The 18,394-nt window shown below is 40.1% G+C and overlaps 1 pseudogene; it reads right to left on the minus strand.

Annotated features, from left to right (window-relative positions):
• Positions 1–17,321: 17,321 nt before the first annotated feature.
• Positions 17,322–17,814, minus strand: LOC128588905 (60S ribosomal protein L12-like; annotated as a pseudogene).
• Between the last annotated feature and the right edge of the window lie 580 nt (positions 17,815–18,394).

Raw genomic sequence — 18,394 nt, forward strand, 5'->3', positions numbered from 1 at the left:
TTAGCTTATTAAGACTGATTTTGGACTTCTTAGCTCTGGAACTGTAAGATAATAAATGTGTGTTGTTTTAAGTCACTATGTTTGTGGTGGCTTGTTACAGCAACAATAGGAAAGTAATCGATCTCCTGACCTCCATTAGTTTTCACTCTGACCAGGGGAGTATGGTAGCAGTTAAGACGAGCATCAGTTCAGAGCCTGCATTTAACAACCAGAGAAAGGGTTTTCTCTTTTTGTCTGGCCACAGTCTCTTCTGTGGTCAGCTTGAAGAAAATTTACAGATTATACCTGTACCCTTGAAGACACCTGTCTCCTCAACTGAGAAGATCTCAGTCTCTTAACTGATTTAGAGGTAAAGACAGAAAGTAAAACCATATCATGATTCAGCCATTAAAAAAAAATGGAGACTTTACATCCTTCGTATTAACCTGGATGGAAGTGGAAGACATTATTCTTAGTAAAGCATCACAAGAATGGAGAAGCATGAATCCTATGTACTCAATTTTGATATGAGGACAATTAATGACAACTATGGTTATGGGGGGGGGACAGAAAGAGGGAAGGAGGGAGGTGGGTGGGGCCTTGGTGTGTGTCACACTTTATGGGGGCAAGACATGATTGCAAGAGGGACTTTACCTAACAATTGCAATCAGTGTAACCTGGCTTATTGTACCCTCAATGAATCCCCAACAATAAAAAAAAAAAACCATATCATGGTGCCTCAGCCTGTATTTCTGCCTCTAGATCTAGAATAATTTTGTTTCTGTGTGCCAGTAGGACGTTAGTAGATCACCCATCTATTTCATTCCTCGGGATGCTGTTGTCAACAGTGCATGAGATGCATCTTTGGAATGAAAATAAGTGCTCCAAAATATCTTTCAAAGTAAAATAATGACTACTTATTTTGTTAATTGGAACATGGGTACCATGGCAACTGCATACTGTATCGCTACCTTCCTTATTCCACCTTACACAAATAGGAACCACCCGTCAGGAATTCCATCGACAGTTAGAAAACACTGGCCTCTACACTCTTTAGGCATATATTGATATGAAGTGTTTTCCTTTGTTTTATTTTGATTTCTGGTTGGTTCTTCTTCCACTCCCTAACTCACAGCTTTCAGGACCACTTCTCCCAATTCTCTGTTTATTTTAATTTTATAAAAAAGAAATCCAAGATGTTCAAAAAGTCTTTGTCTGTCTTAACAAAATTAACCAGGATTTTCTCTTTAATTAATCTTGGTTTAGTTTTTTGCTTCTTCATTCTATGCAGGGATTATTGTTCACTTCCCCAGTGACAGTATAGGGTTTTATGTTGGGAAGTGACACACTCGTCAGGTGCTGCATATTACATCTCTACCAGTTGGTCACTATGCGTGTGAGTTTTCTAAGATAAAAATATGAGTAAATTTCTGCTAGAATAGCAATTCTCAATGGTAGCTGCACATTGAAATCATATGGGGAATTTAAAAAAATTGCTGGATGGACGCCCATAACTCAGTGGTTAGGGCGCTGGCCACGTGCACCAGGGCTAGTGGCTTCAAATCACCTTGGTCTGTGGTTTTCTTCTTTTTTTGTTGTGTTCTTTTCTGGCTTTGGAACCACAGTGACTTCATAGAATGTGTTACAGAGGATTTCTTCCTACTCCATATAATGGAATTGTTTCTGTAGGATAGATACCAGTTCTTTATAGGTTGTGAACCTGTCTGGTCCAGGACTTTGTTGTTGTTGTTGTTAGATTTTTATTGCTTCGATCTCACTGCTTGTTATTGATCTGTTCAGGAGTTCTATTTCTTCTTCCTGATTAAGTCTTGGGAGGTTGTGTTTCTTGTTCATAGAGATCCTCATAGTATTCACAAATGATACTTTGTATTTCAGTGGTATCAGTTGTAATATCTCCTTTTTCATTTCTGCTTGAGGTTATTTGCGTCCTTCTTCTATTCTTCTATTCTGTCCAGCAAGAGGTCTATCAATTTTGTTTATCTTTTTAAGAACCAACTTTTTGTTACATTGATCCTTTGTGTGTTTGTTTTCCATTTCATTTAGTTCTGCTCTGACCTTTATTATCTGTTTTCTTCTGCTAGCTTTGGGTTTGGTTTGTTCTTTCTCTTCTAGTTCTTTAAGATGTGATATTTCAGGCAGCACCTGTGGCTCAATCGGTAAGGCGCCGGCCCCATATACCGAGGGTGGCAGGTTCAAACCCAGCCCCGGCCAAACTGCAACCAAAAAATAGCCGGGCGTTGTGGCGGGCGCCTGTAGTCCCAGCTACTTGGGAGGCTGAGGCAAGAGAATCGCTTAAGCCCAGGAGTTGGAGGTTGCTGTGAGCTGTGTGAGGCCACGGCACTCTACCAAGGGCCATAAAGTGAGACTCTGTCTCTACAAAAAAAAAAAAAAAAAGATGTGATATTTCATTGTTAAAATGTGATCTTTCTGTCTTTCTGATGTACCTATTTAAGATTATGAATTTTCCCGTTAGGTCTGCTTTTGCCAAATCCCATAGATTTTGACAGTTTATGTCCCCTTTGTCATTCAGTTTACGTAATCTTCTTTTTTCTTTTGTTTTGTTTTGTTTTGTTTTTGAGACAGAGCCTCAAGCTGTTGCCCTGGGTAGAGTGCTGTGGCATCACAGCTCACAGCAACCTCAAACTCCTGGGCTTAAGTCATTCTTCTGCCTCCACTTCCCAAGTAGCTGTGACTATAGGCACCTACCACAATGCCCGGCTATTGTTTTGGTTGCAGCCGTCATTGTTGTTTGGCAGGCCCAGGCTGGATTCGAACCCGCCAGCTCAGGTGTATGTGGCTGGCGCCTTAGCCACTTGAGCCACAGGTGCCGACCCAGCTTGTGTAATCTTTTGATTTTCATCTAATTTCATTATTGGCTCAATAATCTTTTTGCAGCAGGTTATTTAATTTCCATGACTTTCTGTAAACATGAGTATTTCTTTTGGAATTGATTTCTAGTTTTATTCCACTATAGTGTGAGAAGATACATGGTATGATTTCTATTTAAAATAATTTTTGAGACATGTTTTGTGGCCTAAGATATGATCAATATTGGGGGATGTCCCATGTGCTGATGAGAAGAATGTATATTCAATAGTTTGGGGGTAGAATGTTCTAAGAATGTCTATTAGGTCAATTTGTTCTAGTGTACAGATTAAGACCAATGTTCTTTACTTATTTTCTACTTGGATTATCTGTCCATTTTTGTCAGTGGGCATTGAATTACCCAGCAATTACAATGCTACCATTTATTTCTTTGCTCAGATGTAATGGAATTTGTTTTATGAATCTGGGAGCTCCTGCGGTAAGTCCATATCTATTTAGCATTGTTACTGTTACATCTTCTTGTTGCATTGTTCTCTTTACTATTATATAACAACCAGTTTGTCCTTTTTTTTTTACAGTGTTGATTTAAGGCCAATTTTATCTGATACAAGGATGGCTTCACCTGCTCTCTTTCGGTTCCTGTTTGCATGGATTATTTTTTTCATACCTTCACCTTGAATCTGTGTGAGATTCAATATATTAGATGTTCTTCTAATATATTAGATCTAATATATTAGATGTTCTTCTAATGTGTTTTTTTAGATGTCTTCTAACATCTTCTAATGTGTTTTTTTATTTACTCAGAAGCCTATGTTTTTTGAGTGGGGCATTCAACTGTTGAGTGACAGAATTGGTATGTGTGATGCTGTTCCATTCACCATGTTAGGTAGTACCTTATTGCCTTGTTTTTCATCCCATACTATTATTTTACATGACCTGTGAGCTTTAGCTTTTGGGTGATTTTACACTGGTGGGTGTCTTTTGTGCTGATCTATGTTTAATGCAGTTCTGAATATTCCCTCCAGGACAGGTTTGTTTATGACAAGTTCCCTCAGTGTTTGCTTGTCTTAAAAAGTTTTTTTTTAAGTTTTTTTTATTAAGTCATATACACATAGATCATGAATACATTTATGCATATGTGGGGTACAATGTGTTGATTTTTTTATACACTCTGACATGGTTACATCAAACCAATCAACATAGCTTTCGCCTCGTTTACTTAATTATTGTGTTAAGACATTTATGTTCTACACTTGACAGATTTGACTCGTACCCTTGCAATATGCTCCATAGGTGTGGTTCCACTTTTCACCCTCCCTCTATCAAACCTCCCATCTCCCCTCCCAAAAAGTTTTATCTTTTCCCTTTCATGTATGAAACCTAGTTTTGCCAGATACAAAATTCTAGGTTGGTGGTTATTCTGTTTCAGATGACTGAAGATAGGACCCCAATCCCTTCTGGCTTGTAAGGTCTCTGGTAAGAATTCAGCAGTTAGACTGATGGGTTTTCCTTTGTACATTACTGGCATTTTCACCTAATGGTTCACAAGAATTCCTTCTTTGTGTTGACTTTAGACAACAGATGACTATATGTCTTGGCTATATAGTCAAGACATATTGCCTCTTTGTAATAAATTTCTCAGATGTTCATTGAAGTTCTTGTATCTGGATGTCTAATTCTCTACCAGGGAATTTTTCCTTGATTACATAGGCTTTCCAGGCTGCATGCTTTTTCTTTCTTCACCCTCAGAGTTCCTATGATTCTTATATTTAGCTATTTTACAAAATCCCATATTTCTTTTTTTTTTTTTTTATTGTTGAGGATTCATTGAGGGTACAATAAGCCAGTTACACTGATTGCAATTGTTAGGTAAAGTCCCTCTTGCAGTCATGTCTTGCCCCCATAAAGTGTGACACACACCAAGGCCCCACCCACCTCCCTCCTTCCCTCTTTCTGTTTCCCCCCCCCATAACCATAATTGTCATTAATTGTCCTCATATCAAAATTGAGTACTTAGGATTCATGCTTCTCCATTCTTGTGATGCTTTACTAAGAATAATGTCTTCCACTTCCATCCAGGTTAATACGAAGGATGTAAAGTCTCCATTTTTTTTAATGGCTGAATAGTATTCCATGGTATACATATACCACAGCTTGTTAATCCATTCCTGGGTTGGTGGGCATTTAGGCTGTTTCCACATTTTGGCAATTGTAAATTGAGCTGCAATAAACAGTCTAGTACAAGTGTCCTTATGATGAAAGGATTTCTTTCCTTCTGGGTAGATGCCCAGTAATGGGATTGCAGGATCAAATGGGAGGTCTAGCTTAAGTGCTTTGAGGTTTCTCCATACTTCCTTCCAGAAAGGTTGTACTAGTTTGCAGTCCCACCAGCAGTGTAAAAGTGTTCCCTTCTCTCCACATCCACGCCAGCATCTGCAGTTTTGAGATTTTGTGATGTGGGCCATTCTCACTGGGGTTAGATGATATCTCAGGGTTGTTTTGATTTGCATTTCTCTAATATATAGAGATGATGAACATTTTTTCATGTGTTTGTTAGCCATTCGTCTGTCGTCTTTAGAGAAAGTTCTATTCATGTCTCTTGCCCATTGATATAAGGGATTGTTGGCTTTTTTCATGTGGATTAATTTGAGTTCTCTATAGATCCTAGTTATCAAGCTTTTGTCTGATTGAAAATATGCAAATATCCTTTCCTATTGTGTAGGTTGTCTCTTTGCTTTGGTTATTGCCTCCTTAGCTGTACAGAAGCTTTTCAGTTTAATGAAGTCCCATTTGTTTATTTTTGTAGTTGTTGCAATTGCCATGGCAGTCTTCTTCATGAAGTCTTTCCCCAGGCCAATATCTTCCAGTGTTTTTCCTATGCTTTCTTGGAGGATTTTTATTGTTTCATGCCTTAAATTTAAGTCCTTTATCCATCTTGAATCAATTTTTGTGAGTGGGGAAAGGTGTGGGTCCAGTTTCAGTCTTTTACATGTAGACATCCAGTTCTCCCAACACCATTTATTGAATAGGGAGTCTTTCCCCCAACGTATGTTCTTATTGGTTTATCAAAGATTAGGTGGTTGTAAAATGTTAGTTTCATTTCTTGGTTTTCAATTCGATTCCAAGTGTCTATGTCTCTGTCTTTGTGCCAGTACCATGCTGTCTTGAGCACTATGGCTTTGTAGTACAGACTAAAATCTGGTATGCTGATGCCCCCAGCTTTATTTTTGTTACTAAGAACTGCCTTAGCTATACGGGGTTTTTTCTGGTTCCATACAAAACGCAGAATCATTTTTTCCAAATCTTGAAAGTACGATGTTGGTATTTTGATAGGAATGGCATTGAATAGGTAGATTGCTTTGGGAAGTATAGACATTTTAACAATGTTGATTCTTCCCATCCATGAGCATGGTATGTTCTTCCATTTGTTAATATCCTCTGCTATTTCCTTTCTGAGGATTTCACAGTTTTCTTTATAGAGGTCCTTCACCTCCTTCGTTAGGTATATTCCTAGGTATTTCATTTTCTTTGAAACTATGGTGAAGGGAGTTGTGCCCTTAATTAGCTTCTCATCTTGACTGTTATTGGTATATACAAAGGCTACTGACTTGTGGACATTGATTTTATATCCTGAAACATTACTGTATTTTTTGATGACTTCTAGGAGTCTTGTGGTTGAGTCTTTGGGGTTCTCTAAGTATAAGATCATGTCATCAGCAAAGAGGGAGAGTTTGACCTCCTCTGCTCCCATTTGGATTCCCTTTATTTCCTTGTCTTGCCTAATTGTATTGGCTAGAACTTCCAGCACTACGTTGAATAGTAAAGGTGACAGAGGACAACCTTGTCTGGTTCCAGTTGTAAGAGGAAAAGCTTTCAGTTTTACTCCATTCAGTAAAATATTGGCTGTGGGTTTGTCATAGATAGCTTCAATCAGTTTTAGAAATGTGCCACCTATGGGCGGCGCCTGTGGCTCAGCGGGTAGGGCGCCGGTCCCATATGCCGGAGGTGGCGGGTTCAAACCCAGCCCCGGCCAAAAAAAAAAAAAAAGAAAGAAATGTGCTACCTATGCCTATACTCTTCAGTGTTCTAATTAGAAAAGGATGCTGGATTTTATCAAATGCTTTTTCTGCATCTATTGAGAGGATCATGTGATCTTTATTTTTGCCTCTGTTAATATGGTGGATAACGTTTATGGACTTGCGTATGTTAAACCAGCCTTGCATCCCTGGGATGAAGCCTACTTGATCATGATGAATGACTTTTTTGATGATAAGCTGTAATCTATTGGCTAGGATTTTGTTGAGGATTTTTGCGTCTATGTTCATGAGTGAAATTGGTCTGAAATTCTCCTTTTTGTTTGGGTCTTTTCCTGGTTTTGGTATCAGGGTGATGTTTGCTTCATAGAATGTGTTGGGGAAGATTCCTTCTTCCTCAATTTTTTGGAATAATTTCTGCAGTACCGGAATAAGCTCTTCCTTGAAGGTTTGATAGAATTCTGGAGTGAAGCCATCTGGACCAGAGCATTTTTTGGTTGGAAGCTTTTTTATTGTTTCTCTGATCTCAGTGCTTGAAATTGGTCTGTTCAGGAGCTCTATTTCTTCCTGGCTGAGTCTAGGGAGAGGGTGTGATTCCAAATATTGATCCATTTCTTTCACATTGTCAAATTTCTGGGCATAGAGTTTCTGGTAGTATTCAGAGATGATGTCTTGTATCTCTGTGGGATCAGTTGTTATTTCCCCTTTATCATTTCTGATTGAGGTTACTAGAGATTTTACTTTTCTATTCCGCGTTAGTCTGGCCAATGGTTTATCTATTTTATTTATTTTTTCAAAAAACCAACTCCTTGTTTCATTAATTTTCTGAATGATTCTTTTGTTTTCAATTTCATTGATCTCTGATTTGATTTTGGATATTTCTTTTCTTCTACTGAGTTTAGGCTTAGATTGTTCTTCTTTTTCCAATTCCACAAGATCTCTTGTGAGATTGTTGATGTGCTCTCTTTCTGTTTTTCGAATGTAGGCATCTAAAGCGATGAATTTTCCTCTCAAAACTGCTTTTGCAGTATCCCACAGGTTTTGGTAGCTTGTGTCTTCATTGTTGTTATGCTCAAGGAAGTTAATGATTTCCTGTTTTATTTCTTCCTGCACCCATCTGTTATTCAACAGAAGATTGTTTAATTTCCATGAATTTGGGTGGGGTCGAGCATTTTTGTTAGAGTTGAGTTCCACCTTTAGTGCCTTATGGTCTGAGAAGATACAAGGTAAAATTTCAATTCTTTTGATTCTGTTGATATTTGTTTTGTGTCCCAGGATATGATCAATTTTGGAGAATGTTCCATGGGGTGATGAGAAGAATGTATATTCTTTATCTTTGGGATGGAGTGTTCTATATGCGTCTATCAAGCACAGTTGTTCTAGGGTCTCAGTTAAGTCTCTTATATCCTTGTTTAATTTCTGTTTAGAGGATCTGTCCAGCTCTGTAAGAGGAGTGTTAAGGTCCCCTGTTTTTATGGTATTATCAGATATCATATTGCTCAGACTGAGTAAGGTCTGTTTCAAGAATCTGGGAGCATTTAAATTGGGTGCATAGATATTTAGAATTGAAATGTCTTCTTGTTGTATTTTTCCCTTGACCAATATAAAGTGACCATCTTTGTCTTTTTTGACTTTAGTTGCTTTAAATCCACATGTATCTGAAAATGATTGCAACTCCTCTTTTCTTCTGAATTCCATTTGCCTGAAAAATTGTCTTCCAACCCTTGACTCGGAGCTTTAATTTGTCTTTTGAAGCCAGGTGTGTTTCTTGCAGACAGCAAATGGATGGCTTGTGTTTTTTAATCCAGTCAACCAATCTATGTCTCTTCAGTGGGGAATTCAAGCCATTAACATTTATTGAGATAATTGATAAGTGTGGTAGTATTCTATTCATCTTATTTTGTGAGAGTCCATTGCTTAGTTTTGTCTTTTGCATCAGTGTGGAGGTTTGGTTCTGTCCTTTAATTTCTGAGTTCTTACTTTGCTGCTGATCCATTGTGGTGGTCAGTGTGCAGAACAGGTTGAAGTATTTCCTGTAGAGCTGGTCTTGTTGTGGCGAATTTCCTCAATGTTTGTATATCCGTAAATGATTTGATTTCTCCATCAATTTTGAAGCTTAGCTTAGCAGGGTACAGAATTCTGGGCTGGAAATTGTTCTGTTTAAGTAGATTAAAGGTAGATGACCATTGTCTCCTTGCTTGGAAAGTTTCATTAGAGAAGTCTGTGGTCACTCTGATGGATTTGCCCCTGTAGGTCAACTGGTGCTTACTCCTGGCAGCTTGCAGAATCTTTTCTTTTGTCTTGACTTTGGACAGGTTCATCACAGTGTGTCTTGGAGAAGCTCGGTTAGAGTTGAGGCAACCTGGGGTCCAATAGCCCTCTGAAAGCAGTGTGTCAGAATCTTTGGTGATATTTGGGAAATTTTCTTTTATAATATTCTCTAGTATGGCTTCCATTCCTCTGGTGCATTCTTCTTCCCCTTCTGGAATTCCTATAACTCGTATGTTGGAACGCTTCATAAAGTCCCATAATTCTGACAGTGAACGTTCTGCTTTCTCTCTCTTCTTTTCTGCCTCTTTTACTATCTGAGTTATCTCAAAAACTTTGTCTTCTACCTCTGAAATTCTTTCTTCTGCATGGTCTAACCTGTTGCTGATACTTTCCATTGCATCTTTAAGTTCCCTGATTGACTGTTTCATTTCCTTCAGCTCTGCTATATCCTTTTTATATTCTTCATATCGTTCATCTCTGATTTGATTCTGTTTTTGGATTTCCTTTTGGTTATTTTCCACTTTATTAGCAGTTTCCTTCATTGTTTCCATCATTTCTTACATTGTTTTCAACGTGTGTATTCTAAATTCCCTTTCTGTCATTCCTAACATTTCTGTATAGGTGGAATCCTCTGCAGTAGCTACCTCATGGTCCCTTGGCGGGGTTGTTCTGGACTGGTTCTTCATGTTGCCTGGAGTTTTCTGCTGATTCTTCCTCATGGGTGATTTCTTTTATCTGTTTCCTTGCCCTAATTTTCCTTTCACTTCCTCTTGCTCTTTAAGTTCTCGTGCCTGTGGACTAAGGGTTACAGGACCAGAAGGGTGAGAAGGTTTAAGAGCAAAAAAGGGATGAAAGAAAGGAGGACCGAGTGATAAGGAAAAAAAAAAGAAAAATAGAGAAAGGAGAGGGGGTGGGTAAAAGGAATATTGACAAAAAGAAGAGAGGCACAGAAAGAGGGAGACAGAGCAATATAGGTGTACAGTAGGGTACTTTGATACAACCTTAAAAAAAAAAAAACACCTTCTGGGAGTGCCCAGTTGGGTGGTTCCCTTGAGGTCAGCAGCTCTTTGCTAACCTGATCAGACACAGTACCCCACCTCCACAAAGTAGAGAGGAAAGACAAAAATGCTATAAATCAAACCAAAACAAGCAAACAGAAAACTTTACGGGATAAAATTGGCTGGAAAAACCAAATAATAGCGGTAGAAACACTAACAAAAATGAAGTTCTAATTATTGAAATAGGCAGCAATGGGAAATTATAATTAAACTAGAAAAATTGAGAAAGAAAAAGGATCTGTATGGAAACGGTTGAGCTTAAAAAACAAAACAACAATCCACAACATCAAGATAAACAGAAAAAACAACCAAACCAAAAAAAAAAAAAAAAAAACACAACCAAAAACAAAGCAGTATATATATGTTGTTGAATATTGTCTGGGCAACACGTGGTCTTCTGGGGTATGAGATGTTAATCACAGTTCTGATACAACTGGAGGCTGCTACTTTCTCAAACCCCAGCAGGTAGACACCCTAAATCTCTCTTCTGCCCACTTAAAAGGCACTTTGAACTTGTTCACTTACTGAGCAGAAGCTTTCTCAGGGAAGTGCTTGTCGCTGGAATCACTGCTGAAGTGGCTATCCACTTACCCTGTGTGTCAAAACTGGTCTCCCTCTGCCCCCAAGGGTTAGGGCTGCAAGGCGGCTCAGACCCCGCCCTTAGGCTACTTGGTCGCTGGGTTACCAGCTCCCACCCAATTCCAGCTCTGCGACCCTGAGGGCGGAGCTTGCCGGGGCAGATCGCTCACAATGTCTGCCTGTGACCCAGAGCCAAATACTATTAGCTCCGTCTGGCTCAGCGGCTCAGACTGGGGCCCTAGACAAAGGCCAAAGTTCTCCGCACTCCCACTCAGGCTCTCCCCAAGGCAGTTCAGCTGAGTGCCAAGTCCAAAGACACCAAAACAGTTCACAGGTAAGGCCTTTCTGGTTTGCAGTCTCGCTGCTACTGAACTTACAGTTGCGGGCGGGTTTAGACGGATTGAACACACGCGACCACTTGCCGGTTTTCCACTGTTTTAGTCCTCCTCTTGGGGTCCAGAAGTCTCTCGCTGACTCCCTGTATCCTCTCAGGGGTGATGATAGGCAGATCCCACCAGCCAGAGATGCCTGGAGTCCTATCTCCCCAGACTCACGGTGCCCAGATGCAAGGAAGCTGTTACTCGGCTGCCATCTTGCTCCACCTCCCTGAAACCAAAATCCCATATTTCTTTTTTGAAACAGAGTCTCAAGCTGTCACCCTGGATAGAGTGCCATGGCATCACAGCTCACAGCAACCGCAAACTCCTGGGCTTAAGCAATTCTCTTGCCTCAGCCTCCTGAGTAGCTTGGACTACAGGTGCCAAGAGGGCTGGAAGTCTGTTGCTTTGTTTTCAAGAAGCTCCCAGTTCGCTAGTGGCAGCAACTTTTGGCCTTATGAGTGTAGAAGTGTTCTCCAGCAAATTAAGATCCTGCTGACTTTCCGAGGTGTGAGGGAGGGAGAAACAAAACCCCCACCTATACTTTGACACAGAACTCAAAGTTTCTTTGGGGTTGATCTCTGCTGAAATCTTACTCCTCAAGAATTGGAGACCAGCCTGAGCAAGAGCAATACCCCATCTCTACCAAAAAAGGAAAAACTAGCCAGACCTTGTGGCAGGTGCCTGTAGTCCCAGTTGTTTGGGAGGCTGAGGCAAGAGAATCTCTTGAACCCAAGAGTTTGAGGTTGCTGTGAGCTATGATGACTCCATGGCACTCTACCCAGGGCAACAGAGTGAGACTCTGTCAAGAAAGAAAAGAGAGAAAGAGAGAGTGAGAAAAAAATGGAGGGAGGGAGAGAAGAAAGGACAAAGGAAAGGAGGAAAGAGGTATAACCTTTCTCAAGCCTTGATGATGAGATCATTGCCCTTACTTAACTCAGAGATATTTGTCCTGGGAAATTTACTGCCCTCTTCTTGTGACATTTCCCTTACAAGCACAGAGAGATTGGTCCTTCACAAGAGATCTTGGAGCTTAATCTCTCCACTATGACATCATAGTGGAGGGATTAAGATGATCACAATTGTATCAATCAGGAATAGCACCTAGGGAAAGAAGAAGTTTTTCCTAAATAGTTGTGCTAAGAGATAGGGAACTGCAGGAATAAGGAGCAACTAAAAGAAAGAATCATTATCTGGGAAACATTGTTTTCCGGTCCTGGGGGGCTAAATGAAGAGTCCTGAATACACCCCTCAATTAAATGAATACCCACCCTATTGAGACCACAGATGGAGAGAGCATAAAAGGTAGCTTGAGGCTGAGCCCTCTGAGTCCTGCCACACTGGCTCAGAAGTGATTCCATTCCTGGCAGTGACCACAAATCAAACAAGGCACATGAAAATGACAGTTTGTGCCATTACAGGCCTCTTCCAAAGTCCACCAGATATAAGAAGATAGCCATTGATAAATCTGATTCTAAGATGCAGAGAATTGTTCGTTACTGGCCTGGCTGATGCTGAGAGCTGATAGAAGGACTGACAGCATCACAAGGTTTATGAGAGAAGCATCCCAACCATAAGGAACTTTACCCAAAACTATGGGGAAAGGATGGCTTGAGGATTGCCTCATATGAATACTGAATAAATGGAGATAGAGGTGAAAGGAGATGAGACAAAATGGGGGAAAACAGAAAGCCAACCGTTTCCATGTCTACAACAAATCTACAATGGAAGCAAGAAAGAAAAACAAGAAATGCTCCCCATCATCTCTCACCCCAGAAACATAGGACTCTACCTCCCCCAACCTTCTACTCCCATGGCTACTTTGTTCACTGACCTCTTCAAACCCCATCACAATTTAAGAAAAAGAACAAGAGAGAAAGAGAGAATGTCCTCAGGCATAAAGAAGAAACCAGAAGTCCTACGTCTAGGGGCTAAACTACAGGGAAGATCAGAAGCAAAGTAAACTTTCAAATTAAAGCTAAGTATAAAAGAACCACAAATGGATACAAGCTAAAGTACAGAAGAAATAAATTATCCAGTCCCTATCCTTGGAAAAATTAATCTTCCTGGGGCAGCATTCTTTCTACATCAAAAAAGCATAGGTAGGGCAGCGCCTGTGGCTCCAAGGAGTAGGGCGCCGGCCCCATATGCCAGAGGTGGCGGGTTCAAACCCAGCCCCAGCCAAAAACTGCAAAAAAAAAAAAAAAAGCATAGGTAATAAATGTATCTTATATTCAGCTTAAGTCTCAAAATGAATATATAGACTGGGTGTGGTGGCTCAGCCCTGTAATCCTTGCACTCTGGAAGGCCAAGATGAGGGGACCACTCAAGCTGAGGAGTTCAAGACCAGCCTAAGCAAGAGTAAGACCCCCATCTGTACTAAAAATAGAAAAATTAGCAGGGCATCAATGGCACACTCCTATAATCCCAACTACTCAGGAAGCTAAGGCAAGAGGATCACTTGAGCCAGGAGTTTGAGGTTATAGTGAACTATGATGACACCACTACACTTTACCTAGGGTGAAAGAGTGAGACTTTGTCTAAAAAAAAAAAAAAAAAAAAAAAAAAAATTATATAGACACAACCAGGGATTTCTAAAAAGGGAATGTTCATTGCATCCTGTAATGGCTGAGGAAGCTGTACAAACCCCAACATGGATAGAACCGTCGAAGTCAGGCCTCACTGCCTTTCCCCTACCCCTATGCGTTAGTCCCTCTAGGAAATACAAAGAATAAATCAGGACTCTTCTTAAACATGATTGCCCTTGTCTAATTTATTACATTCTAAAGTAACTATCAACATGTGGAGCAAAAACCATTTCCCTGTGCTTTCTACCCTTAGTTCTGTCTTTTGAGCCCCTAGAGACAAGACTATTCCCTCTCTTATACAGCATTTCTTATAAAATTTGAAGTCATTCACCAAGTGTCTCTTTCTAAGCCTCCGTGCCTGGTCTCTCCCTTTCTTTTCTGGCAGTTCCAGTGCTTCTCACCATCTATCAGCCTCCTACTAAACATACTATACATGGTCAACTTCCCTCTAATGAGTGAGACCCTCAACTGGCTAGAGGTGAGGATCACTAGTGCAGTTGACAAGCTTTCATTCCACACAGGCTGGCTTCAGTTCCCTATGGGCTGTGGTACCAGGGCAGCAGTTCATCGCCACACCATATGGGCCCTTCCACAGGCTTATATATGCCCGCTCACTCCTCCCAGTGCAGAAGAATGAGAGAGAAGAAGAAAGACATAAAGACCTCAGGAGGGAAGCCAGATTCTTTTTGTAACCTAATCTTGAAAGTATCATCCTATCACTTCCACAATATTCTATTGATTGGAAGTCTAGCCCACACTCAAGGAAGGAGATGACCCAGAAGCCTGAGTACCAGGACGCAGGGATCATAGAGGGCCAAATCAGAGGCTCCCTACCACAAGAATAGATGCAAAATTAAATATTCTAAAGTCAAATCAGTATAATTTGCCATATTAACAAACTAAAAATGGAAAACTATATGATCACTTTCATCAATACAGGAAAAGTCTATAATGAAACTCAACATCACTCATGATAAAAGCTCTCACGAATCAAGGAATAGAAAGGAACTTCTTCGGGCTTGGCACCTGTAGCTCAAGCAGCTAGGGCGCCAGCCACATACACCGGATCTGGTGGGTTTGGGTTCGAATCCAGCCCGGGCCTGCCAAACAACAATGACAACTATAACCAAAAAATAGCCGGGCATTGTGGCGGGCACCTGTAGTCCCAGCTATTGGAAGGCTGAAGCAAGAGGATCGCTTAAGCCCAGGAGTTTGAGGTTGGTGTGAGCTGTGACACCATGGCACTCTACCCAGGGTGACAGCTTGAGACTCTGTCTCAAATAAAAAAAAAAAAAAAAGGAACTTCTTCAAACTGATAAAGGGACTCTATACCAAACATGTACTTAGTGGTAAAAGACTAATTGCTCTCCTGTGAATTTGGGAATAAAGCAAGAATGTTATTCTCCTATTCCACACTGTACTGCAGAACTAAGGAAGCCCCGTAAATCCAGAAGAAATGAAAAGTATATAAATTAGAAAGAAAAAAGTAATACTGTCTTTATTCACAAGTGAATAAAGTGGAAAATCCCCAGGAATGTACAAAAGAGCTACTAAACGTAATCAGTGGACTTAGCAAGGTTCTACATTACAGAGTCAATATATACATTTCAATTGTATATCTGTATATGAAATTAAACATCAGACATTGAATTTTTAAATATTTATAAAATGGTTGCAAAAAGTTACATACAAAATACAGATCTACATGTATTTATATAATATTCTTAAAATGGCAACGGTATAGAGAAGAGATTACTGAAGAGAGATTAGGGATGGGGTGGAGGACCACAGCAGGAGAGGGAAGTGTGTGATTATAAAGGGGCAGCACAAGGATCCTGGCAGTAATAAAGCTGCTCTACACCTGGACCGTTACATGCGCACGTGGACACACATGTGATAACATTATGTAGAATCAGAATCTGCCCAAATATATTCCCATCCCAATTTTCAGAGTTTTATTTCCTCCCAACCAATGGCTTAATTTTATATAAGAGATCCTGCCAGTTGTGTAATGCAAAATGTGTTGGAAGCCCCCCAGAGGATTAGACTTCGGTTGGGTTTTCAGAAATCTCAGACATGAGGTTATGTGAGATAGGAGCTCCTTTTAAGGCAGTCATAGAAGATGTCTAGACTCTTTCTTAAATATAAGTTTGAAATTTAATGCCCAAGGATAATCATTTCCTTCTGAGTTTTTTAGTGCACAGAAAGGTGATTCACTAACCCTGTTATATTCCTTATTTACACTGATATGTTCTATGGCAGCAAATACTTGACCACACAAAGCCTTGTCTTTGATTACAGATATTCGCCAGTGATAATTTAAGTAATGGGCTTGCTATTGCATTCCCATAAGTGATCACTCACGACTTAAAACTAATACTTTTCACCACTTACAAAGGAATCATTAAAAAACTTAAATATATTAGACTAGAGAACCAATACCAACAACCAAAGCCATTTCACAAACTAAGTTTAGGTTCCTCTAGTTCCAATTCCAGTGCCAACCTATCTATAAATTAGGGTTCAGTCAAAGAAGCAAAATCGTTCTGAGTGGTAAAAGAAAGGAATGATTATAAGAATTGCACTTTATAAAATATGGGAACTGGTAAAGAAATCCTCTCTAGATCCTTATTGTTGTTTGTTTTGTTTTGTTTTATTTTGTTTTTACAGTCCAGGAAAGAAGGGTCATATAAGAAAAAATGGTGTGATTAGAATCAAACAGATATAGATCAACACCTAGCTCTGATATTTATGGAATACAGAATTTTATGGGATTCAAATTCGCCGTGCCTCAATTTCTTCATCTGTAAAATGAAAATAATAATACTCCAGGGTTGATGTGAAGGTAAATGAGGTAAAATACACCAGAAATATGTCATTCATTATGAAATACTCAATATTTCACATTTTAATCTCTTTGCAATAGAAACAAATCTTGTAATCAATGGCACATTATTGAGAAGTTTTTTCCTTCCTCAGTGGCACGTACAAGAGTCCAGAGTAACACTTCAAGTAATGGCCGAGGCACATACCACTTTATTGTCAAATCAAGTATGACTCTCAATGTGTAGGTAGAAAGCCCCACATCCTCAGAAAACACAAATGTTCTTGATACATCCCCTTTGTTTCTCCATTCATGGAACTAAATCCTTCATCCAACATCCCTTCTTAGTCAGAGTAGTGGAATAGAAAAAGTCTGAGTTTCAGGACCTGACAGATTAAACTGTGGCTCTTGCTGCCACGTGACATTCTGCATATCCACAGAGTGCTCCATAATTTTGTATGACGTTTACTCGAAAGGACCATTATGAAGATCAAGTGAGAAGATACATGTGAAGACCTATCAGTGCCAAACATATTGTGGATATTCATCAAATAGTTCTCATGTTCCTTCTTTTCTTGCTGCCACATCCTACTCTTCTATTGATTATTTGAACTGAAAGAAGATCGGATGTTCTAGACCAGGGATTGGCAAACTATGACCTGCAGACCAAATCAGCTCCCTACCTGTTTGGGAGGTGTTTGTTTGTTTGTTTGTTTTGAGGGGTGTCAAATGATCCTTTATTGAACCATTTTTCATTGTACATTTTAACTAGCTGGGCATTCAATGGCACCACTGGTAATGGCATCTGTGATGTCCTTAAGGTGGTGGCCATTGTCATTGCAGCCCACCATCTGGGCCATCCCCAGTATCTCTTTAATGGTTCCAGAGAGTTCTCTGGCTAAAATCTATGCCGCATCTGTCTGGCAATGTAGACCATCACATCAAAAGTGATATTTCTGTTGTGTTTGATGTTTTTCTGTTTCTTTCTGTCTCTTGGTAGTTCCTCGAGGGCTTTGATGATGAGGGCAGAGGCAGAAGGTACCATTTCAATCTGGGCCTGTCTGTTCTTGATAGTTAGTTTCACAGTAGTCCTCAGACCCTTCCAGTCACCAGTTTCCTTGGTGATATCATCACCAACCTTTCCTGGAGACAAACCCAAAGGGTTTGGGGGGCCAGGGTGGACATGACACCAACTTTGCCACCAGTACATCTAAAGTAGGTGACCTAGATCTCATTGGAGTCGAACTTTTAAAGCATGGTGGACACGGCTAGTGTCAGATGAACCTGGAGTCAAGACAACCAAAGTTGCACCTTGTCCTCCTCTGAGCCAAAAACCAAAAGCCCCTACCTGTTTTTGTAAATAAAGTTTTATAGAAACACATTCACATGCATTTTTTTTCCATATTCTCTTTGGTTGCTTTTGTGCTACAAAGGCAGAGTTGAACAGTTGCCACAGGGTTGAAAATATTCTCTATCTGGACACTTAAGACAAGTTTCCTGATCCTGGTTCTAGTTTAAGCAAAGCACCTAAAACTTCTCCCTCTGGTTGTATTACTAATCTGCTTCTAGAGAACTGCTTCTGCTTGAAAAGACTGCCAGCTTCATCCCAGGACTCTTGGCATCTGACCACCGTTTCAATGCCAGCAGAGCGGAGGAAGTCATGAGAACGTCTGATGAGGGAGATAGCCAGGCCAGAGTAACAGACAAAAATGTGACAAGGGGGTTTATGTGGTTTCCAGCCCTCCTCTTTCTTCTACTACTAAAGTTACAAAAGCAGGGGCAGAGAGGGGTGACAGAAGCAACTACCACAGGCAGCATGGGCAGCATCCCTGGGGAA

Source organism: Nycticebus coucang, chromosome 6, assembly GCF_027406575.1.
Source record: "Nycticebus coucang isolate mNycCou1 chromosome 6, mNycCou1.pri, whole genome shotgun sequence".
Classification (NCBI taxonomy): domain Eukaryota; kingdom Metazoa; phylum Chordata; class Mammalia; order Primates; family Lorisidae; genus Nycticebus; species Nycticebus coucang.